This window comes from Dermacentor andersoni, chromosome 5 (assembly GCF_023375885.2).
Source record: "Dermacentor andersoni chromosome 5, qqDerAnde1_hic_scaffold, whole genome shotgun sequence".
Lineage (NCBI taxonomy): Eukaryota > Metazoa > Arthropoda > Arachnida > Ixodida > Ixodidae > Dermacentor > Dermacentor andersoni.
This window is the reverse complement of record NC_092818.1, coordinates 1,149,485-1,170,942: the sequence shown is the minus strand read 5'-3', so window position 1 is coordinate 1,170,942 and position 21,458 is coordinate 1,149,485. Positions and strand designations below refer to the sequence as shown.

General features: G+C 46.5%; 1 protein-coding gene and 1 long non-coding RNA gene across 4 annotated transcripts in view; one reads left to right on the top strand and one right to left on the bottom strand.

Moving 5' to 3' along the window:
• LOC140218438 (NADH dehydrogenase [ubiquinone] 1 alpha subcomplex assembly factor 8-like) overlaps window positions 1–21,458 on the top strand; it is a 164,276-nt gene that overhangs the window by 59,806 nt on the left and 83,012 nt on the right. The window lies entirely within an intron of this gene.
• Window positions 7,119–21,458, bottom strand: part of LOC140218439 (uncharacterized) — a 70,455-nt gene continuing 56,115 nt past the window's right edge. For both annotated transcript variants that reach the window (XR_011894690.1, XR_011894689.1), the window contains exon 5: window positions 7,119–7,254. This is a non-coding gene — a long non-coding RNA (uncharacterized lncRNA). The remainder of the gene's footprint in view (window positions 7,255–21,458) is intronic.

Here is a 21,458-nt window from a genome sequence, read left to right as displayed (position 1 = left end):
CAGTAGCCAGACTTGAGGTCCATCGACGAGAAGTATTTAGCGTTGCAGAGACGATCCAATGCGTCGTCTATCCGTGGAAGGGGGTACACATCCTTCTTCGTGATCTTGTTCAATCGACGATAATCGACGCAGAAGCGTAGGGTTCCGTCCTTTTTCTTCACCAGGACTACAGGAGAGGCCCACGGGCTTTTCGACGGCTGGATGATGTCGTCGCGCAGCATTTCGTCGACTTGTTGCCTAATAGCTTCACGTTCTCGCGTCGAAACTCGGTAAGGGCTCTGGCGGAGTGGTCGAGCGCTCTCTTTGGTTATTATGCGATGCTTTGCAACTGGTGTTTGTCGAATCCTCGATGACGTCGAAAAGCAGTCTTTGTATCGTCGGAGAAGACTTCTGATCTGTTGCTGCTTACTCATAGGAAGACTTGGATTCACGTCGAAGTCTGGCTCGGGGACAATGCTCATCGGGGTAGATGCGGCTGAATCCGAGAGGACAAAGGCATTGCTGGTTTCCACAATTTCCTCGATGTATGCGATTGTCGTGCCCTTGTTGATGTGCTTGAACTCTTGGCTGAAGTTGGTTAGCATAACTTCCACTTGCCCTCCGTGGAGTCGAGCGATCCCTCTTGCGACGCAAATTTCACGGTCGAGCAGTAGATGTTGGTCGCCCTCGATGACGCCTTCTACGTCAGCGGGTGTTTCAGTGCCGACGGAAATAATAATGCTGGCGCGCGGCGGGATGCTCACTTGATCTTCGAGCACACTCAAGGCGTGGTGACTACGACAGCTCTCCGGCGGTATCGCTTGATCTTGTGACAGCGTTATCGATTTCGACTTCAGGTCGATGACTGCGCCATGTTGATTCAGGAAGTCCATGCCGAGAATGACGTCTCGTGAACACTGTTGGAGGACAACGAAGGTGGCAGGGTAAGTCCGGTCATGAACGGTAATTCTTGCCGTGCAGATCCCAGTCGGCGTAATCAGGTGTCCTCCAGCGGTGCGAATTTGAGGGCCTTCCCATGCAGTCTTAACTTTCCTCAACTGGGCGGCGATGGGTCCACTCATGACGGAGTAATCGGCTCCTGTGTCTACTAAGGCGGTGACTGCGTGGCCGTCGAGAAGCACATCGAGGTCGGTGGTTCTTTGTCTTGCGTTACAGTTAGGCCTCGGCGTCGGATCACGGCTGCGTCGCGTTGACCTGTGGTTGGTACGTGGCGTCGTCAGGTGGTCATTCGTCAGCGTGTTCTTTCCTGCCAGACTTCGTCGGGACGGCGGTGTGTCGTCGTTGTTATGTCGTCGAGATAGGCTTTTGGGCGTCTTCGTCGGCGGCGGAGGATCTTCGTCAGTTCGACGAACAGCAACCGCACCTCCATCGGTTGCTGCTTTTAGTTTTCCGGATATGGGCTGACGGACCGGCCCCAGGCTGGGCCAGTGTATGGTCGGCGCTGTGGCGACAGGTAGCGGCCTGGTGACGGCGAACGGGACGGTCGTCGAGGGCTCCACTGAGTAGCGGCGAGGTAGTCGGCGATGTCACGAGGGCGTTCACCTTCCCTCGGGCGCTGTGCGTTGACGGCGAAGCCTCGCAATCCCAGCTCGCGGTATGGGCATCGGCGGTAAACATGGCCGGCTTCGCCGCAGTGGTAGCAGAGCGGGCGGTGGTCGGGGGCTCGCCAAATGTCCGTCTTCCTCGCGTAGGTACGCTGGGTGACGGGTGGGCGTGCTGGCGGCGGCGGCGGCGGCGGCGGACGACGGAATTGCGTCGTTGCAGGGCCCTGGCGTGGTCGCGGAGGGGGACCCTGACGGCGTGCGACGGCGGCGTATGTCATCGCTTCTGGCCGGGGCTGCGGTAATTGTGGTTGCAGCTCGGGAACTCCAAGCGATCGGTGCACCTCTTCTTTGACGATGTCGGCGATCGAAGCCACTTGGGGCTGCGACGAAGGCAGGACCTTGCGCACAATGGCCCTGATGGTCTCCTGAAGGTCGCCGGAATCCAGTCCTTGGATGGCGTACTGCGGCGTGAGCCCCTGGCGGTTATATTGCCGGGTGCGCATCTCCAGAGTTTTCTCGATCGTCGATGCCTCTGCCGAAAACTCAGCTACGGTCTTCGGCGGGTTACGAATAAGTCCTGCGAAAAGTTCTTGCTTGACGCCCCGCATCAGGAAGCGGACTTTTTTCTCTTCTGACATTTCCGGGTCGGCGTGCCGGAAAAGACGGGCCATCTCTTCCGTGAAGATCGCGATCGTCTCGTTTGGCAGCTGCACTCTGGTTTCTAGTAGTGCTTGGGCTCGCTCTTTTCGCACGACGCTTGTAAACGTTTGCAAGAAGCCGCTTCGGAACAGGTCCCACGTCGTTAAGGTGGCTTCTCGATTCTCGAACCAGGTCCTGGCGGCGTCTTCCAGTGCGAAATAGACATGCCGCAGCTTGTCGTCGCTGTCCCAACTGTTAAACGTAGCGACCCTCTCATACGTCTCTAGCCAGGTTTCCGGGTCCTCAAATGTTGATCCGCGGAACGTCGGAGGTTCCCTGGGCTGCTGCAGCACGATGGGGGACGCTGGGGCTGCCATTGGGGTTGCCTTGTCCACAATCTTCTTGGTCTTCTCAGGTAGAAGTCCGTGCTCCGGGGGCAGCTGTTGAAGACGGCGGCTTGCTCGATGCTCCGGGACTACGTTGGTGTTCTCTTTGCGGCCCGGGCTTGGATCACGGCTTGTCGGGGGCGTCCGGTACATGAACGAAAAGCACCTCCACCAGATGTCACGTGGTGGTGACGTTCAAGAACACAGTAGCAATACTGTGAAGAACAAAACTAACTTTTATTGGGCGAACCTGTGCCCACAAAAACAGGCTACACTTATAGCACAACGATAGCGGCGAACACTGTCGGCGATCGGCGAAAATCTGATCAGCGGGTCAAGCGCGTCGGCTTTTATACAGCAGTCATCGAATGTTCCAGACTAATCGTTGGGACCCGCATGCCTTCTACAAAGTTCTACACAATTCGCGTCAAGCGATGAAATCAGATAACGCGAGGTTCGGCGACAACAGACAGCCGGGTAGAAGCATCGATAACTTTCCAGAAACGTCGGATACATGCAGGCGCGTCCCGCGCTGTGCGATTACAGATTGTTAAGCGGCAAAACGTGGTCGCCCGATAAAGATAAGTACACGTGTCAATATTATAAGAGAAACTAGCGTCTCCGCTACGATGGCAGATCTCTTGCAGACTTTTGAGGCTCTTTCCATAAATGACAACAGCCCTGAGCAGATTATGTCAAGCATGCGCCCCCACAAAGCATGCGCCAGACATGTTGGCCGGTGCTCACTCAAATCTTCAATGTTTTCCTGGAAAGGGAATTAAGATACCATCCGTCACAACCCCCATGCAAAGGGAATATGCCTAAATTGTACTAACTATACTAATTTCCACGACGCCAATTGGCAACCACACAATGGAGACCTGAAATGTGCTAAGAGCTACCAATACGGTTCTCAACCTGGAAGGAGCTGTGATGTTGTTTTTGTCATGTTCGCTGCAGAACGTTCTTGCATGGTTGCGAGACATTCTCTTGCAGAAAAGTCAGCACATCGCTTTGCCTCTGCTCATTGTGCTAGTTACCTTGAGGAACAGTGTAAGGACATACACTGTTAATGTTTTCAAGCGTTACATTTGGCGTTTGGTGCGTTCCAAATGTATGGGTTGGTCGCCTACACTTGTGGCTTTCATTTCCTTAGCAGCAGCACGACCATTAACCCTGGAGTGTGTAGGAATGGCCCCTTTTCTGTCTTTAACATTATCATTGACCATCATCTCGGCTGCTGACAGTACACTCATGCAATATTCTTGAATGCATGGGGACTATAAGACGGCACCTATAGGACGTCAAGAAAAGTTGGTGCCGACATTGTTAAAATGCCCCCCAAAGCAACAGTCCTGCCGATACTCAAATACTGCAGCTGAAAGTGCGGTCCCTCATCCACCCATGCAACTCACCTCATCACTCAGGTTGGTGCAATGTCAAGTTGCGTACACCGCTGTCTGGTGCCGTCTTGTATGGAACACATGTCCCTACCATGAGCGGCGATGTTTGGTTGGTTGCGAATTGCTGAATTTCTGCCACTAGGTAGCCACAGTATGCTTCCTAGCGAGATTATTAGGGTCTAGATGCTGTCACTCTCTTGTGCTGAACTGCCATCAATAGAGTGCATTCCATTTTTAGAACCACAAATGCAATCGTTGCTCACACCCTGTGCTTTTTTTGGGGGGGAGGGGGGGATTTGCCTGCCACTGTTGCATCAGCTTTGACTGATGCAAGCATTCTGCATTGAATGTACCATGAAGTGACCACACAATTCTAGAAATTAACCTTAGACATGCAGAAGATTCGGAGAGTTTATGAGACATGTTGAAACAACTGTGCAGTACTGAAGAATGAGACCAAACGGAAACAACACATAGGATGAGCGCAGACTTTAAGTGAAGTTTGTAGTCGCTGCTTGCCATGCGTATTCTTTTTTAAGCGTCCTCATTGTTCAACGCTAGAGGTAATTCAACATTAGCAGAACTACCCATCGCAAGGGCTGTACATGAACGCTCTATAGATGTTCCCTTTTGTCTCTTTCATTTCCATTTGGGGTCATTACGGTCACCCTTGGCAAGCTTCGCAGTGGCAGTCCGTAGCTGGCCAGCTTTCTTGAGGTGAATAAATGCAACTACTAGTAGGAGCTATAAACGACCCAGTACCAATTTGTGCAGTAGCTCACGTGGTCAACATACTTGCAGGAGCTCAGGTGACCGCAGTTATGCCACACGTGAGCACAGGTTGGCGTGGTCGCCTGTGCAGTATTTGCAGACGTTTACCCGACTGACAAGGGTCAGATGGGGTGGCCCAGCAATATTACTTCTACGAAATGGTATTGGCACGGCGTGGAAGGAAATTGTTGAAAGCAGGTGAAGATGTCTAGCAGGAAGTACATGAGAAATGTACAGGGAAGGCATACGATAGACTCATGCTTTCAGTTGCAATGTGAGAAAGGAAGGCAAGCAATGGTTCATAAAAGCACTCATTCACTATGCAGCCGTCACATATTGTATATTAGATTCAGTTATTTGTATGTGATCCCTGCATTACACATGATAATGCTACATGCAAGACCAGAATTTATGCGAAAAAAGTTATGATTGTGGGAAATAGAGATTATGTTTTTTTAAGAAAACGTATATTATTATGCGCAGACAGTATTTATTTATTTATTTATTTATTATTACCCTCAGGGCTTACAAGAAGCATTGATACCATTGATAAGCCCCCTTTCACTAGGAAAGAGGGCTTATGGCAACATATGCAGAAAGTGCACTGGAGTTGTCGAAGTATGTGTTGCCATACCCTCAAATTTCAGTTTGGGTACCCCGAAATTTTAGTAAGGCCACCCGTAAATTTCAAGTAGGACTCCCCGCAAACTTAGGGTTGGCTCACACTGAAATGTCATGTTGTGCAATTTCTAAATTTAAGCTGGCCTGCCCCCAAACTTCAGTTGGGCCACCCATACATTTAAAGTTATCCGACCCTTGAATTTATGCTGGCTTACAACGAAACCTCAAGTTAGCCCACCCGCAAAATCATGTTGGCCCATCTTCAACTTTCTATTTGGCCCACCCATAAACTTGCACTTGGCGTGTTCTCAAATTAGTTGGCTTACGGCGAAATGTCAAGTTGGCCCACCCCCAAATTTCAACTTGGCCGATTGCCAAATCGCAATTGTTCTGCCTGCAAATTTCACTTGGCTAACTTTTACTATAGGATTCCCCACGGAATTCCTACGCAGCCCTATTTATCCCAATGGGTTCGCATAAATGTGATCTCGGGGATTTCTCGGAGCAATTTAGTTTTTTGTTTCAATTGTTTCTTATCCCATTTTAAGATACCAATCATCAACATGTGCATTATTGATTAAATGTGTTAAATTCGCGAATTAATTTTTTTTTGACATATGCAAAGCATATTACACTTTGCGTGTGACACAAGCACTTTGCTGAGGTACTTGGCAAAGCGTACATACATATTGAGATGGAAAAAGCTGAACAGGGTTTCTGAAGGCACAGCATAATGAATTTATGAAAACACCATAGATGTAAAACCCTAACATACACCAATAACATAAAGAATGTGGGGGAAATGTTCAGTAAATTCTTGTTTGTTATGGCGATGGTACCTAAGAGGAAAGGATGTGAGATCATGAAATAAGCAAAAAAATTCTACCTTGCACAGCTCTGCAATGTGGCATTGCCGAAAGGCATTGCGTGGATTGAGTACATGTACGTAGGCTGTAGCAATTGATTTTAACCGGCATGCCGGGGCTGCATCATTCATCTGCATACTTGTGGTTGCCACTGTACATGACCATTTAGTAAGCTCAGTTACGAAAATGTTTTATTGATGCGAGTGGACACTAACAATCATAAACGTGTTTGTCAGACAGACTTAAATCGGCTCACGATACAATGCAGCAAAACATCTCTGAGATGATACAACATTGTTTGCTTTCTATTTGTTATTAATATTCATGCAAAGACACAAAAAAGTCCAATAACTACCTTTGATTACCACTTATGCGCAGACTGGTAGTGTTTAGATTATATCGTAACTCAGCCTGGTGACATAAGTCGTCTAGAAGTGAAACTGTAGCCTACTAAGAAAATGCAGTCTTGTGAAAGTGATTAGCCCTAAAAAAAGCGATAAAATATGTTACGTGTCAAGTACAAGTTATTTCAGTGATGATATATTGCTGAATTGACACAAACACGGTGACCATGGAAGAGACACATACCTAATTTTTAAAACATTAGGTGTGGCTGCTGTATGTACAGTTTATCTAGTTTGTCATGCCCATACTAATGCCTCATTTTTTACACATGCCGTGTGTACCATCTTTGAAATGTCAGCTATACAGAGCCCTACCATTCCTCGCATAGAAGAAGTTGTGGCACGAAATACTGTGAACAGCGCAGTGCCACAGATAATTAGGAGTGCTGACAATGAAAGTAAACGTGCCATACATGACACAGATATGGTCACGGCAGCAGAATTTACATCAACTTTCTCTCATTACGTTATGAGCTTAGGCAAGTCGAAATGTAATGGCATATTTATTCAGTATTCTTGTCGTGGCACTTGTGTGATCCTTGTATATAGCGATGTGATGGTACAGGAATAGAGAACTCAGGTGCTGTCCCAAAGTTGAAAGGCAGTCTTTCCATATTTGCCTGAAAAAAAGAAAAAATGAAGGAGCATAAACAACTTGCACTTGCTTCGATACGATTATGGAAGGCTGCAACAGAAGCAAGAAACGTGACAGCTGAGGATGGTAACTTCTAACAATGGTTTGTGATGAACGGTTCGTCATTCATCAAGTGTCAACATGGCGATTAGAAAGTGCACAACTGAGGTGTATGAAAGTACGTAAAGTAAACTTTAACTTAGAACACCATTTCAATTTACACATTGAATGAATTTAATCAGACAGTGTAGGTAAACTTAGCATTAAATAGATATACAGTTACACCTTCACATAAGAGATTGTCAGTGTTACAGATTCAGCAATGCAACAAAATATTTAACTTTCTAGGAGTTGTCCCTCGAACATGTGTTTAAAATTTCAATATACTGAAGTGTGTTTATACTCGATTTCAATGTAAGGAAATGTCACTTTCACCGCATAGGTATACCTAGACAACATACCAAGCTTGTGCAGATGAAGATGGTTGAATGGTTGAATTATATCCAGCTGCTTACGCATGCACCTCTAAAATTGTGCGCTGCACGACCACTGAGCTGAAGCATTGTCATTAACAATGTAATGTGCGAGTGCAATTCTTGTGCCTCACATGATGTAATGTTTGGTTGCGAGTGAGTAATGGGAGACGATGGTGAGTGGAGGAGGACGGTGGTTTGATAGCACCGTTTTCCTGTGCAATCACGGGGAAAGGGATGGGGTGTGGTTACACTATCAAGAACGCGGGAGGGGGGAGTTGGCACATGTCTTTTAGAAATATGGTTGTCTGGGCTAGTTGGCTAGATACAGCAATGGCAGTCGTAGCAAGGATTTGTTGAAGCTGATGTGACAGTAAGGACCAATGATAACTGCACCAGTTCACCCTTCAGTTGCTCCGACTACAAGTGAATTTGTTTTCCTGGAAGCGGCTGGTTTTCATGTGCGGCCTGTTCGGTGTGTGGGCCTACAAATACGTTTTTTTTTAATAAACACTCAGTTGAAAGTTGGCGCTCGCCATCTTGTCTCGCTCTGCCCCGTGTTGTTTAGCACGAAGACCCCACTGTTTGTATATTTTAAGCACGCTCGCAGTCGTAGGTGCATGTGGCTGAGCACATGTGCCGCCTGTGCACCGTTTAATCTGCATTGAGTGCAAAAAGTGGGTGCGCTGAGATGGTGTGGCATCATGTGCACTGTTTTCTGGTGCCTTAAGGTTTGGAGACTGAGTAATCTCCGAGTTTTTGAGACACTTCGATGCGAGAGCCAGACAAAGCACTCGCTCCCCACCGCCGGCACTTTCAATGCCAGTGTAGTCCCAATTCAGGTGACACTGTCAGCAGCAGGGCCAAAGCCATGGGGCCAAACCAAGCATGGCTGCCACTGGTTCGCAGTGCCAATGTGAAGAACTTGGCAACACTGCACGAAAGCGTCTGCTGTCACCGACTTTCATATTCAATAACATTTTTATCTTTTTCTCATACAAATTTGCTTATTCCAATTGCGTGATATTTCCGAAAATGTTGTGGCCTCTTCCATGCGAAACTCATGCGCTACTGCACTTATATGCATAGTAACTGAAACTTCAATATAAGAAAGTTTCGATATAATGCACATTGGAGATTTCACCAAAATGTCGAAATTCACCTGCAGTTTGAGCGTTCTATAGAACAGTTAGCACCATTACACCAGTTCTAGAGTGAATATTTTTGTAAGAGCAAGTTCATGCCTAGACGTCCAACTATTTACTGCTAGCTGCTGCCTGATTCCCACTGTCATAGCTGCAAAATATGGGGTGTCTGAATGAGGAATCGACAAATTGTTGATAAATGTTGGGAGGATCACCTCGAATTGTATTACTGACATCGCGTTCCTTGTATAGTGCAATGGTGTTTGTGTTAAATGAGTTAGTACTTGAGGTACTACTATGCTGCACTACAGGAAACTGAACAGTCTGCTCAATAAACAACTTCTTTCAACTCCACGTAATGCTGCATGTATGACGCTCCTGCGATGTATTTCCTGGAATTTTCATTCAAGCTGTGAGACACAAGTGTAGTCCACAAGAGGTCCTGTGCACTGTATTGTGAGAAATACGGTTCAAAATTGAACTGGAACACATGGTGCACAATAAAATGATAATGCGTTCCACATCGCAGTTTCATCACTTCTAAAAAGTGTGCCTGATGAGAACAGTACTTTCAGGTTGTGCATAGACTACCGACATGCAAACCTACAGACATATGTGTTTCCATTTGCTATGCCACGAATGTATGAAAGTGGAGAATGTGAGTGCTTCTTTCACCTAAATACTATGCGCAAAGGGTAATGCCAAAGTATTACCCAAGTAGAAAAAAGAATTGTGTTTAGCTTTGATAAGACTTTTCATGCATACGAACATAATGGTTTCTCATTTGGCTGGAATAGTTCGTGTGCCTGGTTAAAAAAAAATTAGGAACAATGTTCTAACTTTTGCTGGTCACTTTTACGTCTACATGGACAATATTCTGTCATAGAAACCCTACAACCAGCATGTAAGTCATGTATCACACCTTTTCAAAGCAGTGAGGTATGCCAAATTGACGATAAGCACACAAAATCTCCGGGCGAAATGTTCGAATGACCACACGAAAAGTAGCAAAGCAAAGGCCAAACCATCACAATTTGCATTCCTTGCGACTCTTTCTAAGTCCATCTGGACACTTTCCAGCCTTCATGCCATGCAATGCCAACATGAGGAAGTGCTTGACATCTGTAAGACAGGTGCACCTTTTGCTTGCAGTCTACATTCCTAACGAAAATATCAAGACCGTCATAAAATCACATCTTCAGGTGCTTGCTGCCTTGATAGTCATGGGCTTCGAATAGCTCAGCATGGATGCATACCTTAATGTAACTGTGATTGTCCTCTACCTACGGGAGATGACTCACGGCCATCAGGGTGCCAAGTCAAGGTCACATGTTATTACTCATACATATATACGAAATCCCACGAAAAGTACCCGAGTACAGAAAAGTAACTACCGTACTTATTCGAATCTAGGCCGATAGTTTTTTTTCAAATAATCATATTGTCACGTGGTGGTGACGTTGAAGAACACAGTAGCAATACTGTGAAATACAAAACTAACTTTATTGGGCAAACCTGTGCCCACAAAAACAGGCTACACTTATAGCACAGCGATAGCGGTGAACACGGTCGGCGATCGTCGAAAATATCATCAGCGGGTCAAGCGCATTGGCTTTTATAAATCAGTCGTCGAATGTTCCAGAGTAATCGCTGGGACCCGGTGCCTTCCACAAAGTTCTACATTATTTGCGTCGTGCACACATGCAATCAGATTACACAAGGTTCGGCCACAGACAGCGGATGGAAGCATCAATAACATTTCAGAAACTTCCGATATATGCAGGCGCGTCCTGCGCTGTGCGATAACATTTGTTAGGCAGTGAAATGTGTCGCTTGATAAAGGGTAACAAGTACACGTGTCAATAATCAAAACTCTAGGGTCGGCTTAGAATCGAGGATCCTTAAAAAATGCGCCAGTTTTTCATTGAAACTGCTAAATATGGTGCATAGCTAGGGCCATCTAAAAAAGTCAGTATTGCAGCCACTACTAGCCGTGCCAGTAGCCAACCGTACACAAGCAAGCTCACCATTTTGACCTGTGTCGTGTCAGCCATATTGGTGTGCGGCGTGGTGGTATCGCGATGGCACCAAGCAGGAGATGCCACTACAGTGCCCCTTTCAAGCGAAAAGTTGTGATAGCCGCAGAGGCATTGTCGAACCTTCAAGCTGGGTGGGACCTCGGCGTCGACAAGAAAAACGTCCGTCGTTGTAGGGGACAACGACAGCAGCTTTTTGCGTGCGCCGCAACGAGGATGGCATTTAGCGGACTAAAGAAAGGCCGTCACCACGAAGTGGAGACAGTTTTGGCCGACTTTGTTTGGATGCAGAGAGCAGCTGCCCTTTCAGTGACAACAGAAGTGCTCCAAGCGAAGGCTAGGGAACTTTCGAGGGAGCGAGGCCTAACGCCAAAGGATTTCAAAGCCAGTCGGGGCTGGCTTCAGAAATTCATGAAGCGCTTCAGCTTCAGCCTCCGACATCGCACTTGAATCACCTAGAAGCTGCCAAGCTATTTTGAAGAAAAGGTGATAGCTTTAGCTGCTATTGGAGGAATTAGAGGGCAGTAAATGGGATATAATAGGGCTCAGTGAGGTTAGGAGGCCAAAAGAAGCATATACAGTGCTAAAAAGCGGGCACGTCCTGTGCTACCGCGGCCTAGAGGAAAGAAGAGAACTAGGAGTCGGATTCCTGATTAATAAGAATATAGCTGGTAACATACAGGAATTCTATAGCATTAACGAGAGGGTGGCAGGTCTTGTTGTTAAACTTAATAAGAGGTACAAAATGAAGATTGTACAGGTCTACGCCCCTACATCCAGTCATGATGACCAGGAAGTCGAATGCTTCTATGAAGACGTGGAATCGGCGATGGGTAGAGTGAAAACCAAATACACTATACTAATGGGCGACTTTAATGCCAAGGTAGGCAAGAAGCAGGCTGGAGACAAGGCAGTGGGGGAATATGGCATAGGCACTCGGAATAGCAGGGGGGAGTTATTAGTCGAGTTTGCGGAACAGAATAATATGAGGATAATGAATACTTTCTTCCGCAAGCGGGATAGCCGAAAGTGGACGTGGAGGAGCCCGAACGGCGAGACTAGAAATGAAATAGACTTCATACTCTGCGCTAACCCTGGCATCATACAAGATGTGGACGTGCTCGGCAAGGTGCGCTGCAGTGACCACAGGATGGTAAGAACTCGAATTAGCCTAGACCTGAGGAGGGAACGGAAGAAACTGGTACATAAGAAGCCGATCAATGAGTTAGCGGTAAGAGGGAAAATAGAGGAATTCCAGATCAAGCTACAGAACAGGTATTCGGCTTTAACTCAGGAAGAGGACCTTAGTGTTGAAGCAATGAACGACAATCTTGTGGGCATCATTAAGAAGTGTGCAATGGAAGTCGGTGGTAACTCGATTAGGCAGGATACCAGTAAACTATCACAGGCGACGAAAGATCTGATCAAGAAACGCCAATGTATGAAAGCCTCTAACCCTACAGCTAGAATAGAACTGGCAGAACTTTCGAAGTTAATCAACAAGCGTAAGACAGCTGACATAAGGAAGTATAATATGGATAGAATTGAACATGCTCTCAGGAACGGCGGAAGCCTAAAAACAGTGAAGAAGAAACTAGGAATTGGCAAGAATCAGATGTATGCGTTAAGAGACAAAGCCGGCAATATCATTACTAATATGGATGAGATAGTTCAAGTGGCTGAGGAGTTCTATAGAGATTTATACAGTACCAGTGGCACCCACGACGATAATGGAAGAGAAAATAGTCTAGACGAATTCGAAGTACCAAAGGTAACGCCGGAAGAAGTAAAGAAAGCCTTGGGAGAAATGCAAAGGGGGAAGGCAGCTGGGGAGGATCAGGTAACAGCAGATTTGTTGAAGGATGGTGGGCAGATTGTTCTAGAGAAACTGGCCACTCTGTATACGCAATGCCTCATGACGTCGAGCGTACCGGAATCTTGGAAGAACGCTAACATAATCCTAATCCATAAGAAAGGGGACGCCAAAGACTTGAAAAATTATAGACCGATCAGCTTACTGTCCGTTGCCTACAAAATATTTACTAAGGTAATCGCAAATAGAATCAGGAACACCTTAGACTTCTGTCAAGCAAAGGACCAGGCAGGATTCCGTAAAGGCTACTCAACAATAGATCATATTCACACTATCAATCAGGTGATAGAGAAATGTGCGGAATATAACCAACCCTTATATATAGCTTTCATTGATTATGAGAAAGCGTTTGATTTTGTCGAAACCTCAGCAGTCATGGAGGCATTAAGGAATCAGGGTGTAGACGAGCCGTATGTAAAAATACTGAAAAATATCTATAGCGGCTCCACAGCCACCGTAGTCCTCCATAAAGAAAGCAACAAAATCCCAATAAAGAAAGGCGTCAGGCAGGGAGATACGATCTCTCCAATGCTATTCACAGCGTGTTTACAGGAGGTATTCAGAGACCTGGATTGGGAAGAATTGGGGATAAAAATTAATGGAGAATACCTTAGTAACCTGCGATTCGCTGATGATATTGCCTTGCTTAGTAACTCAGGGGACCAATTGCAATGCATGCTCACTGACCTGGAGAGGCAAAGCAGAAGAGTGGGTCTAAAAAATTAATCTGCAGAAAACTAAAGTAATGTTTAACAGTCTCGGAAGAGAACAGCAATTTACAATAGGCAGCGAGGCACTGGAAGTCGTAAGGGAATACATCTACTTAGGGCAGGTAGTGACGGCGGATCCGGATCATGAGACGGAAATAATCAGAAGAATAAGAATGGGCTGGGGTGCGTTTGGCAGGCATTCTCAGATCATGAACAGCAGGTTGCCATTATCCCTCAAGAGAAAAGTGTATAATAGCTGTGTCTTACCAGTACTCACCTACGGGGCAGAAACCTGGAGGCTTACGAAAAGGGTTCTACTCAAATTGAGGACGACGCAACGAGCTATGGAAAGAAGAATGATAGGTGTAACGTTAAGGGATAAGAAAAGAGCAGATTGGGTGAGGGAACAAACGCGAGTTAATGACATCTTAGTTGAAATCAAGAAAAAGAAATGGGCATGGGCAGGACATGTAATGAGGAGGGAAGATAACCGATGGTCATTAAGGGTTACGGACTGGATCCCAAGAGAAGGGAAGCGTAGCAGGGGGCGGCAGAAAGTTAGGTGGGCGGATGAGATTAAGAAGTTTGCAGGGACGGCATGGCCGCAATTAATACATGACCGGGGTTGTTGGAGAAGTATGGGAGAGGCCTTTGCCCTGCAGTGGGCGTAACCAGGCTGATGATGATGATGATGATGATGATGCTGTGGGATTTGTTTACCTGGAGTTGAAAAAATTACTGCTTTGGTCTTATTGCGATTAACGTGTGCACAATTCTTGTTTGGCCAAAAAGAAAGCCTATCAAGAAGTTCATTTGCCATTCTCAGTAATTCTGTGTAGCTTTGAGACGATAAGAAAATACTAGTGTCATTGCGAGACATTACAAATTTTGCTTGTTGGTAAATAGGTATTAGATCATTGACATAAATGTTGAAAAGTAGCGGCCCGAGAATACTTCCATGTGGTAACCTGAAATTATTTGTTTGAGTTGAGATTTGAATTCATTTATTGAGACAAATTGATGTCTGTTATTTAGATAGGAGAATAATAATGCGAGTGGTGTGCCCCTTACCCCATACCATTATAGCTTACTGAGGAGAATATTGTGATTGATGTAGTGAAAAGCCTGCATGTAATCAACAAATACAGTAAAAGCTCGTTAATTCACTACTCGTTAATTCGAAATTTCGGATAATTCGAATTAGTTGCCGCGGTCCGTCCCACAATGTATTGAAAGCAATATGTAACACATCCCGCTAATTCACACTGAAATCCGCACCGCCACCGATAATTCGAACTCCGCATCATCGTGGATGGGGAGAGTGCGCGGGAGCACGCTGGCGTCGCCGCGCGGGTCGCGCAGCTTTGCTTTTTCGATCAGCGGCAAGGATAACACCCTCGCCGCGCGCCATGTTCTTTGCGTGCGAGGGTGAGCCGGCGAACGCGGCTCAATTAGAGTCACTAGAAAAAATTTCAGAGTACCGCATTCGTTTTCCCCGCGCCGCCGGCGCGTTCATTGGCCCAACCGTGCCACGTGACCTCTGGGGCGCCATACACCTTCCAAGCGCCGGGCGGGCCGACTGAGTTAGAGCGCAGGCAGCGCAGGTTCCCTACGTTTTTTTGTGTTCCGATTGTCCCGCTCGCCTTTGGTTGCAAGGAAATCGTGCCTGGCTGCTGCGCCTTCGGATGCAGCAACCGAACTGGGTCTGGAAAGACTTCTTTTTCTAGATTCCGGCCGGGAAAAATGACCGAGAGCGTCGTTCTGCGTGGTGACACAGAACCAGCCGGGAGAATTTCAAGCCTACAACAAACACCCGCGTGTGCGAGGTATAAGTATACCTTGCTTGTGCTTTTCGGCACTGTTTTAGAAGATACTTAAGCGAAGTGCACGCGGTGTTAGCGATGCTACGAAAATAGGAGTTCATTGTAGGGATCGTTCGCGTATTGCACGCTTGACGCGGGTACACGTGTACGCGTTTGTTGCTCAACACACGCGGTTATTCCGTGCTCGTGGCACGCGAAGGCACACTTGTCGCGCGAGAATTCCACGTCCTCACGTGCACCAGGTACTCGCATGATTTCTCCGCGCGCTCTCGCCTCGAGTCACTCGACCCATATCGCACTTGTTTTTCGCAGATCGTGACGATCGCAGTCAATAAAAACCTGGTCAATACGAGGCCCATGATACTTCCTTCTTTCCACTTATCCTTTGGTCATTTATACATACGCATTTCGAGCTTGAGCTTGAATTCTGAGCTTGTAAGCCGAGCACATGCAATAACTGAAGTCAGCATACATATTATGTTTTATGTTGAAATGCTACGGTACATACCCATATACTGTTGTGCTTGATGCATAACAAGAAATACAAAACAACAGAACACCCAGTAGCTTTAGTTTCACTCTGTCACTATGCATGTTACATAAACCGCTCTGAAAGCACAAGAATTTTATACATCGCCCATGTAATTTAAAAAAAAAAAGTGCTGCGTCACCAGCCGGCGTTCCTGCTTTCTTTTTACACAGGCAGCATATCTTGGCAGTCTAAGAAAACAGTCATAAATAAGTTAGGAGTAGCCGCTCATGGACGCACTAGACAGCCGCGTTCATAAATTGCAATGTAACAAACTCTCGCGCATTATCAGTGTACAGAAGTACATATACGTTGCTGTAATAACGCAAATGGCTCATATTGGCCTTCCACAAGATTTAGTGCGCAAAATGGTAATCGAAGTTGGTTTTTACGCCTGCTGCGCTCATATCGTCTTATGATCACGGCCAAACACCGGTGCGCACACGGCAGTCGCAGTGTGTCGTGTGTATACGGCGGACGAAGTCGCCGGGCAGAGTCGAGAACGCGCGGTAACCGATTACAAACTAAATAAATGTATCCGATTTAGCTTGTGAAATTATACAATGAACGTACGTGCCGATGACACTGTCAGGTGTTAGTTTCGTCCTGCTTGGAAACATTCAATAGAAGCCGACAGCGGTCCACGATGTTCATGCCCAAAAGCACAAGCTTGCCTCATTCCGGCTCGAAGTGACGAAATGTCTCCTACGTAGCTCGCTCCGCGGAAGGGAAAAGAAACGCGTGCATAAGCTCCCGATAGCAGCGCTAAGCTGCTGCCCACAATCGTAGCATAGTTCCAGCAGTAAACACGATCGGAGTGCAAAACAACCGCCGGCTGCATTACTTCGCACAAAATGACGTTTTCTTTTCGTTCTTAGCAACTATTATCTCCGGGCACAAAGTATTTGTACTTCATTAAACACTCAACCCGATGTGTCACTGAATATCAAGCTTTTCCAACACGGCGGCCTCCACGCGACGCAGTCGGCTTGGAAGGTATATGGCGGTGGCCGCTCAGTGTTGCCAGTCAAATCCCGACCTTTGCGGTACTCTGAAATTTTTTCCAGTGACTCTAGGCTCAATCTCGCGTGCGCGCCCTCTCCTGTCGAGGGAGGGACCGGGGGACGATCTTCGGCGGCTGAGGCGGCCAAAGTGCGCGCCCGCGTGGGCCTCGTCTTCAAAGCGATCTGCGATGTTTGCAGAGTGCGCGTATTGCCGCTAGCTTCATATGCGATGTGCTTTCTACGTTTCGTTCGCGTTAAAGCGAGGGCTGTACGAACGTCAATTCGCTCGCTGCTACTGCTGCGTGCCCTCACTCCAGCGTTTTTCAGCGAGTTTCCGCGGTCATCGAGCGAGATGCGTTCATGCTCACCTGTGCGCGCGTGACACAGTGCTTGTTAATTTAGTTAGTAAGCAAATGCTTACAAGTTTATACGGCCGATAAAACTATTATCCTTACTTCGTATAGCTATCTACTAATTTTCTATCGCAATCGATGCTTCGCTTTTCGCGCGAGACGGAGCCTTTTTTTTTTTCTCCGCCCCAGTCAGCGCGACAAACGCGCGGATGGAGCAAGAGCCATCTCGACGTCGGGCGCGTCGGACCGCGCTGGCCGCGTCTGGTTACGTTGGCTGCGCCAGAGCTTCGAAGTATAGACGTTGTTCACGCCAACGTGACGTAGCGTGTGCGCGTGTGTGCGCGCGTGCTCACGCCACGTCAGACTATATACGCGCCTTAACCGAGCGATTTTTTTCTCTGACTTTCATTAGTTCGAATTTTGTATAATTCGAATTTTCATAGCATCCCCGCGGAATTCGAATTAACGAGCTTTTACTGTATACGGATTGCTAATAACCTGTTTTCAAAGTTTCTTAACGAGTACTCTTTCTGATCTAATAGCGCTAGTTCTGTGGATGTGTGCTTCAGAAATCCCTCACTGTAAACGGAAATGAGCCGAAAAAGGCATTTTAAGGGATGTGACCTCCCTTGAGACTACGTGCCTGAAAACCGTGCTCCCTTAGAGTGGTGTAGAAATGCTCAGCGTCCTCCATTTCTCTCCCTCGCAAAATGCGGATGAAAGAAGGAGACAGAACCTCAATTCTACATCCTTTTTAAGAGGGAGTTTAGAAGATACAGGCCTCCCTTTAGCGTAAACGGAGTTCTGTTTCTTATTTTATGCGTTATTTTCTTTTCTTTTACACATCTGTGAAAAGGAAACGAGAAAGGAGAGATATATTGTCCAAGTGGTTCTTTTTCTTTTCTTTCTGCAAGTTTATACATTTCCGGAGTGCAAGCCAACTTATTTAGGGCGATATAATAGACGCTTTGTTCGCCTCGTCGACCACAACGTCCTGTCGCGCTGCGAGAACCCCCGGTCGGCATCTGACGAGCTGTCTTCGGAAGCGAGACCATGCAAAACTTCGACGGCTTAGGCCGCAGAATGTCCTCGCCTCTGTTCGTCTTCCAATCAACTAAAAGTGAAACTGAAGGCAAAGCCCGCAAAGCGCCACTGTCGTCGGCGCCGGTGACGGCACCTGTTTTGCTCATCGTAGTTCTGCGTGTGTGTCTATATGCGTGCTTACGAGGTGATTTTGGCGGCCGTCGGAGAGTGTTTCGTGTAGTGTGGAACCTCACAAGAAAGCTACCTGCCCCACTGCGCAGCACGGCGGTGATCGGCCACCGCGTAGTCATCGCTTTGACGTGATCTGTGTACTACAATACACTTTTGTGGTTCGCGCGGCCGTGCTCGGGTATTCCCTCCTGCGCCACGATATGACAGCGGCTAGTGAAACCTCACCCACAGTCCTCACAAAATCGGACCGCGTACGGTGTCGACTGCTTTGGAAACGGCGCGTTTCGGATTACCGCTTGCCCAGTTGCCTCATGACGCGGCCTTTTCAAGCTGCGGTGGTGAGTACGGCGCGGAAGCATTGCGCTATGCGCATAATGCTCACACCTTTTATGTCGCGGTGTTGAGACTTACCGGTCCTCTCAATAAAACTCAAGAAGCCAGTGCCGCACAAGAAAGAGACGTTTCAACTTTTTTCTTTCTCTTTTTCAATTTAGTTGTCGTGTTTTACGTGTCAGAACCATGATCTGTTCCTGTGACCTCGTGCTTAATACTAAGCACAACTCCAAGGACGCTTATAGCAACCACGGCGGGTCAAAGAGTATTGGAGTTTCGTCATCAGGTGTGTTTGATAACCACTTCGCCTTAAGTGTCGATATAGGTTGTGGCAGCCCACTTGAAAAACACAACAGGAAATTTTAGTCTGTCGTTCTGTTGTCCGTAGTGTGACGTCCTGTAGTTCTTGATCAATATTCAATTAAAAATTGACAGAGACCTCTTTAAGGCTATCTAAATTTGCTTGTAGAAAAAGAAAAAAAAAAAACATCTTTCTTAGGGGATTCGAACTTCGGACCGAGGCATCCTGAGCCCAGCATCTTACCACCACGCTACGCCGAATACGCTTGTTCGTGTATATTTCAGCTATACAAACACTTTGCGGTTATGTTTATATTTGCATTTTAAGAGTTTACATGCGCTTTCATTCCACCGCGTCAACTGCCGCATCTCTAGAAAAGTAAACGTGTTCTTACCATCGACAGGTACATTGTGTAGTGCTAGAACATCGATTTTGCTGTAGGATATCCATATTAAATAAGAAATACAGAAATAGACAACGGTGACCGGAGACACTGTTAGGTTGCTACTGCTAATTTCGACAGTTGTCTCTCGCTCTGCACATTTGAGCGTGCATATAATTCTGTGTTCAATGCAAGATAGCTACATAAACATTCGTGAATGATTGTTCATTCTGACAGCATACTGGCATCTCTCGGCAGCGCTGTACCGGAATAATGAGACCCGAGCGAGACAGCTTTTCACGCAACTTCGTGGAACAACCCAAAACTTCTTTTTCGCTTTGTGAAATCTTATGCAATATTTCTGGGAAGTTCACTGTGTCAGTGTAACGGCACATGTAAGTCCACAGGCCTGTGTGCCACATCTTACCAAATAACACAAAACGGATACGCAGCCATTCCCGCAGATGATATGATTTTCATCAGCGGCCGATTTTGAGGAGGCCGGTAGGACATTTATGGTGCTTCGTCGTCACGGCACAATTATAACAATTGGCCACGTCGACTTTAATACCGGTGTCTGTGCTATCAGCATTGCCGGCTTCAGAGAAGCACGATTGAATACCGCGCAAGAGAAAAGTACAGGGTACACCACCGATGCGAAATTGACATACAATTTTAAAGCGTCGCGACTGAAAGCGCTTCTGTCGCGGCGTCAGAAATTATGTCGCTGCGACAGAAAGTGGCACATTTCTAACGCCACGACCGAAAATGTGTAGTCCCGACAGAGAGTTCCTGTTGCGACGTCAGAATCGCTGTTGCGATAGAAAGTTGTTGTTGCGACTTAAGAACTCTTGGTCTTCACGACAGGATGATTCTGTTGGGACATCAGAATTTCTGTCGTAATGTCAGAAATGTCTGTCGCAACTACAGAAACATCAGGAACTTTTGTCGTACACCAGAAATTTCCGTAGTTGCGACAGGAATTCCTGTTGTCTTTTTCAACTGGGAGCGATTTGCGTCACAGCAACATTATTTTTAAGGCGGCAAATTACTGTTATGCAGCATGAACAGTGCGAACAGCCAGCCTGTTTCTGTGTTAAATGGAGGCACGCAGTGTGTGCACACAATTATGTTCATTTTGTCAGTTTTGTGAAATAAGCTTCAAACTGCATGCATTTTCACTGGGAAATCTGTACCAGCACTTCCTTGTATCAAGTTGTCTATGCACAAAGGTTTGTGCATTAGAAATCACAGTTTCAGGCAGTTACAGCCTACAATTTCTTTTTTTTGTATACAGACACTAACTGTGTTTTCATAGTCATGTATGTATTGCACGTTTGACCAGTGCTGAAAAGGACAAATGGAATAAATTCAAATAGGCCTGCGAATTTGTTTGCTTGGTCAGGCTTTGATGTATTTTAGTAACGTGTTCATGTGCAGATGTCGTGTGAATGCATACTTGGACTTTAGTTACGTTTCACTGCATCAAAAGAAACCACCCAGCCAATCTCAATTTCCTTCCTTGTTTCTTGCCCTTGGTGTCCACATACCTGAATGTATTCTGAGTTTTTGTACCAAGACAACAGCAGGGCATCACACATGCTAGAAACATTAAGACAAAGAACAAGGAATGTGGCACAAATGATCCACAGAGTCACAAAACAAAAAAGAGGCTTCAAAGAAGCGGAGGCAGTCAGACTTGTGCGAGCATTAATTATTAGCAGGCCCCTCCTTTCAAAAACTAAATAAGGCTGAAATGTCTAAAGTGAGCTCCATCATCAGGGCAGCTAGGGCTCCCAAAAACACATGCGCCAAAAAGCTGGAGGCTCTTGGTATTCACAACACATATGAAGAACATGACACGGCATGTGGTCATGCCTCAGAGAGAACATCTGAATTCTACAAAACAAGGAAAGGCTCTGTTACAAAAGGCGGGATATCCCCTGATAGCGCAGCATGGCTGAGAAAAAACAGTTTTGCTACCCAGACAAACAAGAGAGGAAATTCTAGTTT